The 9,421-nt window shown below is 38.8% G+C and overlaps 1 long non-coding RNA gene across 1 annotated transcript; it reads right to left on the bottom strand.

The window, feature by feature from the left end:
• Positions 1-373: 373 nt before the first annotated feature.
• On the bottom strand, positions 374-1,130 carry LOC141276212 (uncharacterized). The gene is made up of 3 exons (XR_012325424.1): positions 1,107-1,130; positions 860-898; positions 374-482 (listed from the first exon to the last, which is right to left on the bottom strand). It is a non-coding gene; the product is annotated as an uncharacterized lncRNA (long non-coding RNA).
• Positions 1,131-9,421: the final 8,291 nt, after the last annotated feature.

Genomic DNA, 9,421 nt, shown 5'->3' with positions numbered 1-9,421 from the left:
CTAATGCATTTCACTTGTCAGTCCTAGAGTTACTGTATGCATTTGAAATTTGTAAGCTTAATTTGTTTAAAAACCCCATCATTTACAAATTGGTTACTCTTCTCATTAGTACAAATTTAAGAGATTTTAAGATATTCTGGCCACTGAACTGAGTTTCATTTGCTAAGCTTTCTGAAGGAGAGGGACAGATTTTTGCCACCACATTCTGCAGAAATATTCCTGATTCATCATTTGGTTAAGTCATAATTCCCTTATGAAATGAATTACCAGTGTGTCCACTTGGGTTCCCAGCCCTTCCTAGGGGACTTCAAGCCAATACCATCTGAGAGGACTTTGAAGCTGTCACTTAAGATTTGGATCTGCAGTGAGAAATCTTCCATTCCAAACATGGTCTGTATTTGGTTCAGACAAAGTGTCTTTTTGGTCATGATTCTTCAGAAATGTTGCCCTCCAAGTGGCTGTTCATTTTCATCTAGTTGTTCCTTTGAGAAACAGATGATGAAGGAATGGGGGTTTTAATTCGTGACTTCAGGAGATTGTCCTACTTCCTGAAGTCACACTATAGTGAAGACAATCAAAGACAACAGTGTAGTCGTATAGGTCTACGTCAGTCATGATCATTCTGCAAAGGGAGGAACCCTCCCCCTCCAAAGTTATGTGCTTTGCGCCAACAAAGGCATGCTCTGCATGGGCAGCGAATGCCAAGTGATGGGAACAGATGTAATGGAATTATTCCAGCAGTATTTTTTCCATACTTTAAAAGTCATAGAGAATAAAAAGTAATAGGACTTCAACCTCCATTTTAGAATCAGCCTGATTATTTTAATTATAAGAGAAAAGAATTCAGTTCTATAAGTACCTAGGAGGCATGGTTCTGTTCTCTTCCGGTCACCATTTGCTATTCTCAGAAAGAGTATGAAAGAACCTTGAGGTTACTTCTGAGTTCCAGTTGCTGGGGTAATTGTTTTGATCTCCATGATTTCTAGATTCTAGGCCTTAGCAAGCTTGTACTCTGAGACCTGATAGTTACGTTTTTCCTTATTTGATATCAAAGTTTCCAGACCCTTGGATAGTTATTGACCTTAGATAATCAGGGTAATGCTCACCTCTATCTTGACTTCCTGATTTCCTGAAACCTTTTCTCACCCTGTCCCACCTTGACTCACTGTGGCCCATTGTGACTCACTTTGATGTTTTGGCAAAGGCTGTGACATTAACCAGCAGGGTGCTGATTTAGAACCTGGGCTTCCTTTCTAACTTGTTCCCAAATCTGACCCGTTCTTCTGATCTTCTCCTATCCTCTGGCACTTACGCTTGATGTGATGCTTTGTAAGTTGGCGGCCTCTGGAACAGACACAGAGGTAATGGCATCTAACTATGATAAGCAGAGGCCTTTCTTAAGGTTGTGAATTTCTTTTTTTTTTTTTAACATCTTTATTGGGGTATAATTGCTTTACAATGGTGTGTTAGTTTAAGGTTGTGAATTTCAATGCAGAGAGTCATATGTCTAGCTATAGCAGCAAATTAAGGAACAGCAATGTCGAGAAGACATGATACTCACATTCATTTGTTGGTGCCGATTTTGTGTGTGAAACTAACTGTAAAATCTGACATTTTCTTTCAACCTCTCTATTTCACCACATCCTACTTTCAATTGCATCATAGTAGCACAACAAGTAAACTATTTAGATAAATTAAGTTTGCTCTTCAATCATAAAACACTGTTTAAGTATTTTTTTGATAGAAGCCTTTCTTTCATATATTACGCAAAGCCCTGTCTTCCTAAAGAGGGTATGTTAAATGAAATTTAAGTTTTTTTTTAAAAAATTCAAGTTCATCATTTCAAATGCCTCTGATATAATTGTTGCTTAGTTTTTATTGCTTTTATGTTCCCTGAAACCTTCACAGACTCACTTTTCTGTTGCTATGTAACAAATGTCCCCAAACTGAGTGGCTTACGACAATACTCATTTCACTATCTCTCATGATTTTGTGAGTTGACGGGGCTCAGCTGTGTGGTTCTTCTGCTCCATGTAATGTGATGGGGGCTGCATCCTGGGGACTTGACTTGGCTGAACATCCAAGATAACTTCCTTCCATGGCTGGTGCTGGCTTTGCTGGGAACTCAGCTGGGGCTGTTGATCAGAGGGACTCTGTTCTCCTCCATGTGGTCCCTCTAGGCAATTTGGGCTTCTCACAGCATGTCCACTGAGTTTCAAGAGAGCAACCTAACAGGTAAAAGTGAAAGCTGCAAGTCTCTTAAGGCCCTACTCCAAAGATACACAGTGTCACATCCATCAAATCCTATTGGTCAAAGTGAGTCACAAGGCCAATCCAAATTCAATTAGGGTGCCATCTTTGAGAACTTGTTAGTAAAAATATCAAGCAAGTTTTCTTCTAGCAATAAAGCCCTAATTTCTGGAGGGATTACCCTAGTGGCTCAGACCCAGTTAGACTGTCTGTTGCTTCCAGTTTTGATCCCTGGTCCCTTGACTTGCTCTTTGTAGCTGAATACAACCGAGATATCAGATTCAGTCATTGGCCTCTGACCTTCTTGTCTAATGCATCTAGTTGACTACAAATTAGATGCTCCTCAGCTTCTTCCATGCTAACTGCCTAAACCATCCTTAGATATTTTCCCCTTTCCCTGTCTCTCTCAATGTCAACTCCCCACTTGCTGGGCCTCCTCTTATTCACTGAAAAATCTGATTTCTCCTTCTGGGATCTATTTGACTTGGATCCAAATATCAGTCTGAACTGACTCACTACTACCTGAGTTCCACTAATGCAAGAGCTTTGCTTGGAGGCTGAACTTAGTTGCCTAGAACCTGTGTCTGCCTATGTAAGGGTGGTCACTATATCTGATTTTTTTCTAATGCAGTTTAATTCTGAAAACAATAAAATTGTTGGCCAGGTCATATTTGCTATTTATTTATTTCAGAGTGCCCAGGTCCCCTCCCCAGGGCCCAGTTGGTCATGCTGAGATAGCTACATATGTTTATGCTCCTTCCTCTGTGGCAATATTCCCCTAGCACCTTATTTATGTTGACTCTGGCATGTCAGCTTGTAAAACCAAAGAATCTTTGCAGTAAAATAATCTTGCAAAGGTCAGTCATACCTTTAATACTGGTCCTCTTTCACCAATTTAGGAATATCCACCCTCTTAAAAAACGTTAGCATTCTATAACACAGGCTTCTGGGTCATGTCTATTCATCTTATTTCATTCCCTTCCAAAAGAAACAGAACACGGGTTGGCATAAGGTGGATGTAGAATGTTTATGTAATGACATAGTTATTTTAAGACGTCTGACTAGGAAGCAGCTTGTTGCTGCTAAAACGCTTAAAAGAACACCCCAAACTGCCAGGACAGACTATTAACAAAATGTCACTTGAGCATGCATGATGCCTATGTGTATATCTTTAATTATTGAAGTCACATTTATTAATAGATTTCTTTAACCTCGTATTCTGGACAGGTCCCAATTTCAGTGAATGAATTCTTCCTGTCTAAATGTTCCTAGTACCAGATAGTGAAAGCAGAATAATCCCCTAACCCTGATTTCCCATGGTCCACTCAGATAACCAATAAACATTTAATGGTGTACAAACTGAGTGTCCATTGATGAATATGTATTTTCTGCAATAGTGATTCCAAAGAGTAGATAATGCATATTTATTGATTTGATTTGAATTCTAACCCAATTCAGTGGTAACTCGTCTTGTAATTTATGGCATGGTACACTAATATAGTACAATATTTCAAGTGTTAAGTATGTGTCAAACACTACTCCAAGTCCTTTACATGTATTATCACTTTTGATACTCATGACAAACCCATGAGGTAGGTTAGGTACCGTTATTATCCTTCCTTTATAGACAAGAAAACTGAGGCACGGGGATTAACTAACTGTATCGTGTAGCATGGACAATGCCTCTGTCTTACCAAAATGTAATTCAACAACAAAAAACAGCGTAAATCTCATAGGTGTCTCATCATAAGCAACTTTATTATTCTTTTCTAGTACCTAGAGAGATGTGGGTTTGAAGAAGCAGGAATGAAAAGGGCAGGGCAGGAGACATGGCCGAAGTTTACGAACTCTTCCTATGAACTCTTTCTGTAGAGGATAGAGGCTCGTAAACTTATATGAGTGTGTATGTGTGATACCTACACACACACACATATATATTCTTTAACACCATACACTTACAAGTATGTATAAGTGTTATGAATGGGCCAAAAAGTCTTGCCCCAAATAGGAAAATCTTTAAAGATTATAAAACATTTCTTAAATAAAGAAGGCTTGCTCTAATGAATCAGATTATAAGGGCTTGTGTTTAAATCTAATGAGAATCATTTAAAGGGCCTTGAGAAACCATCAGATCTTGGTTTGTGCCACCATTAAGCCAGCCAGGCTGTATCTATGGTCTCTTTAACTCTGACATTTTTGTGAATGTATAACTATGAGGAAAAGTGAGAACAGCATATATACCATCTTTGCCTGCAGAGGATGTGTTTACCCTATTTGTCTGAAGCAGATTTTATGACTTTGGTGGCTTTGGAGAGCTCGAAATAGTTTTCTCACTATGGGAAAAGCCGAAAAAGTTACACTTTTGGCTACCCTCTGTTTCTATATGGGACACCTGCCAATGTATTTATATATATGGAGACATCTTTTTAATTTGTGTGTGGACTGTGTTCCAAGTAGCATCCTTTGCTACCCCTGCTCCTTGACTACTTGCAGGTCCTGGAGCTGCCTGCCCCCATCCCCCCATATTTAGGTACTTATTTACTGTCATTGTCTGCACAGTGGCCTTGTTGTCACAGCCCAGCTAGCCCTGGGTCTGGATCCCCTTCCAGTGCCACATGTGAGTGGATTCTTTTGCCTTATAAATTATTCCCATAAAGATTATTCCCATAAATGCCATTTCCATGACTGGGGAAAGGGGAGAGATTTCCGAGTTAACTGTATCTTCTGCGTTCTGCTGTTCAAGGTTCTTGGTAGAAATTCAGTTGATTTGATTCATCTGCTTCTGAGCAGAAGGAAGAGAAGGCCAATATATCTGTGCTATTTGCTTTGGCAATATTAGGTGTTAGTATTGTTGTTTAGCTTAAAAGTCCCCCAAAACATTAACGCCAAATTGTCAGAACATAAAAGCCTTAGAGAATGATTACATTCAGACACCACTAAATCCTCATAGATGCTCAAAATAATAATATTGTAAAGTAGATCATAATCTCAAATTTTTTCCTGGGCTTCCAAAGCAAAACTTCTCCAAGTCCTTTTCAAACCCTGCTTAAAATCTTTGACCCACCCTCTGGAATCTCTTGGATCAAACAGAAAATAAACAACCCAGAGTAAAATCCCACACACTGGACTCCAAGTGCTTTCTGTGAGCAAGGCTTGATTCTATTGGATTGCTAGCAAGACGACTACGGTTCTTTTGTACTTTTAAAATAAACAAATATGTTTCATGGAAGCAAAAGATCTGGAAGCACTGTTAGAAGTATTGAAGTCTAGCCTAGTGAAAGCAGTTAGAGGTCAGCTGAAGGTTGGCTTGTCTTTTCCTAGGACATTTTTCTAGGCTGGGAGCCGCCCAAAGAGGAAAACACAATTCCATATTTGCTGTTGGGACACAGATGGACAGCATACAAGCTATGCATCTTTATTAGCAGCCATTGTGATGCGGCTGGAAGGGGAGCAGGAAGAGACTGTCATCAGGTTTCATCACCTGTCCTAGGACAAGGTGTATGGCTCTGCCTCAAGCGCATGGCTTGGGCAGGGATGTCAGAGATGGATGACCATCATTACGTGAGTGTGTGGTCAGCACTCCCGATGTGGAAGCCTCATCCCTTTCTCTCGATTTGCTGAGGGCATTCATCAAGACCTCCGTGGGGAAAACTGCCACTGTTGACCAAAAACACCCTCATTACTGGTGTTGTTTCCTGTTGTTGAGCATGTTCTGCAATTCACATTTTATTGTTTTAGCTGAGGCAGGGCCAGGGTTGACAAAATGTGAGTTTTTCATTAGTGGTCTCATTGTCCTACCTTTCCTGTTCTGATAAAGAGGCTGATCCAGAGGCTTATATCTGACTGCTCTATAGATGCCCATCCCCCACGGTATATCCCTGGACATTAATGGTACAGAAGCAGTGGGCAGCAAGGGTTACCCCTGGCCTCTTGCAGCTGTCCCCCTGAATTGGCTCTCCCCTTACCACCTTCCGACAGCACTCACTTAGGTGCGAGTGAGTGTACTGAGCACATTGCTAGGACGTGTATGGGGCTTACCCAGTACGTGTTATAAAGTTTACAAGGTTTGTTTTGTTTTTGTTTTTGTTTCTCCCATCCTCCTTTTGCGGAACCTTTCACTCTGGGCCCACAAAGTTTTGCTAATAACAAATGAAATCTTAAAGAAAACCCATCTCTTGTGTGAGTAGAAGGGGAATTTATTTTGAAAGTTATAGTTCATTTTCAGGAATATTTAGTGCATTTTCAGGCATACTTAGTTGAAAGTTTAGTCCAACTTCAGGAGTATTTAGTCCAAATTTTAGTCCATTTTTAGGAGTATTTATATTTTTAAGGAGGCTATCCGGAAAGGGCAATGCTTATTGCAAACGATCATTCAGTAATAATCAAATTCTGGGTATAGCCAAGGAAATACATTTATTCAGAGATGGACTCCACCCGTGTTAGATGGATGACTGTCTTTTTTATTTTTTTATTTTTTATTTTTTTTGCGGTACGCGGGCCTCTCACTGCCGTGGCCTCTCCCATCGCGGAGCACAGGCTCCGGACGCGCAGGCTCAGCGGCCATGGCTCACGGACCCAGCCGCTCCGCGGCATGTGGGATCTTCCCAGACCAGGGCACGAACCCGTGTCCCCCGCATCGGCAGGCGGACTCTCAACCACTGCGCCACCAGGGAAGCCCGACTGCCGTTTTTAAAAACCAATATGGCACATAGGACTGGAAAGTGTCTTCTGCCAATTTTGTTTTCAAGTCTGCTTTTTATCCACCCTTCACAGCCATATTTCTGTTCTACTTAAGAAAAAAAACAACCCCCCCAAATCCCCCCCAAAAAAACAAAACACACTGGAAGCCAATAATTGTACAGGGGGTCCAGGAAGACAGAAGTGAAACTATTGAAGAAAGATATTAAGTGGCTAAAGCATGAGGGTGACTTGTGTTTATTTAGGGAGGAGCTGGATGCTCTACACCTGGAGCAGAAAGCATCCCATTAATAGGACTTGTCCAAGTGATGAAAAAACATTTATAATGTGGGCCTAACTCCACTTTCCTGATGAGGAAAAATTTAACAGAACTTATCCCTAACGGCTTACCTTTCAGCTATTTGTACCACTTATTTCATTTAAATACTTCCAAGGTATGTAAAAAAAGACATGATCTATTTCAAAAAGTGCAATTTACACTCCCAAGGTGTCCCATATTAGCTAGCACTTTGGCAAAAAATAAGCAGACCAGTAGGAAAGGAGATGACAGTGAAAAAAGAGTGAGTGTGGGCATAGATAGTAAATGGGTCAGGTTAAAATTAAATTAATTCACTGTCTTTATGCTCTATGTTAAACCAGAAATCCATGAAAGTTAGATGCACAGAAATAATGTTCAATGTCTTTCATTCAAAGTTTCCACAGTAGTTTTTCTGGTTAAAGATGTTAAGCTTAATATGTGGAATTTTTTGAAAGGAAAAAAGACTGAGCTTAAGTTAAATGTTTCTTTTGTTTTTTCTAATTATGAAATAATGCATGCGTTTTATAAAAAACAGTAATTACAATATAAAAAAAGTTAAAATGACAATAATCTCACTACCAAGAAAAAAGAACTGCTAATATTTTGATATATTTCCTTCTAAGCATTTTCTTGCATGCATGTGCACATAAAAACACACACATATATGTTTCACAGACGTAGATATTCTGTATTTCGTTTTGAAGTCTTTTTTGAATATAATTAGAATATTAGAATATATTAAATAATTAGAATATCCCCATACCATTTTACATATTCTTTAAACAAGAGTCCACTTAATGTTCTTTTATTACACATTGAGATCAGTCCTTATTTTTTTATACCATAATAAAAGCTATGATGAACATCCTAGTACAACAATTGTTGTACATTTATTTATTACTTTATTGAACTTTTAAAAAAATATATTCTGTGCAACATCAATTTTATCTTTTTCTGATTTAGGGTGTGTGTTTTTCTTATTATGTTGTAATTGTTCTTTATACATTTATGATGTCAACATTTGGTTAATATTTGTTGCAAATGTTTCCCCAATTTGTCATGTATCTTTTACATTTTGATGCTTTTATTCACATACAGAATTTGTGCCAAATTTATTGATTTTCCTTTTGGTGTTTCTTCCATTGCTTTTAAGTTTTGAAAGTCATCACTCCAAGATCAATAAAATATTCACCTACATTTTCTCCTCATATTGAAAATTATGGATGAACTTGTTGCTTACTGTTTTTAAAAAGAAAATGGAGAAATATAATATAAAAACAGAGGTGCTTTTGTTTCCCACCCCCTCCCTTCTATCAATCCTGATCCACGGACACTCCTCCAATTTTTGATGATTTTACTTTTTACGTTTCATTAATTAACATCAGCTGGAATTTATTTTGTTGTGTGGTCTGAGGTGAAAACCTTATTTGAACATTTTTTTGTTCTTGCAGATAATGAGCCAATTTTCCCAACACCATTGTTGAATAATTCATTCCTTCCTCCTTGGCTTGTGAAGGCCCATAGTTTTTGAGTTACAAAGACAGGAAACTCACAATGACATTATGCAACAGAAATAACCTGCCTTAGTGCTTGAATACATGACTAGCTAAGCATGTGGTTGCTTATACAGCTACACTCTGTATAGAGGCAGACCATGTCGCTGTAGGGCAAGCAATTGGATTGTCCATTTTTAACAGAATGTTCTAATTTGCTGAACCACACAAGTCTTTCATTTTTCAGTTCACTTCAGTTCCATTCAACTGACTTAATTTCAACCAGTGTTTATTAAATGCTTATTATATGCATTCACTGTAGTATGTGAATTACGGTTGATCCAGTTTTGGATTTCAACCCAGCCCATTAGTAACTTGTCTAATAACTCAGGCAAAAGCCAAATAAAATTCCCCAGACAATTCTGGAAGAAAAGGAGGAGGCTTTGCTGAAATAATTTTAAATGAAGATCTCTAGGATTTGAAGTGATAGCTTTTAGGGTTGCAGGGTGCCTTCGTGTTCTCATCTCAGAAGCCAACAATGACAAATTGTCCACGTCATTTGGATTATGCCAGGGGAGCAGACTGAAAGCTTATAAGCACTGTTGAGCTAAATAAATAAATAAAGCAACATATGTAAGTCAAGGAGACACATTCCTTTCCCCACATAAAAACACAGGAAGAC

This window comes from Tursiops truncatus, chromosome 13 (assembly GCF_011762595.2).
Source record: "Tursiops truncatus isolate mTurTru1 chromosome 13, mTurTru1.mat.Y, whole genome shotgun sequence".
NCBI classification, from domain to species: domain Eukaryota; kingdom Metazoa; phylum Chordata; class Mammalia; order Artiodactyla; family Delphinidae; genus Tursiops; species Tursiops truncatus.
This window is presented reverse-complemented; position numbering and strand designations above follow the sequence as displayed.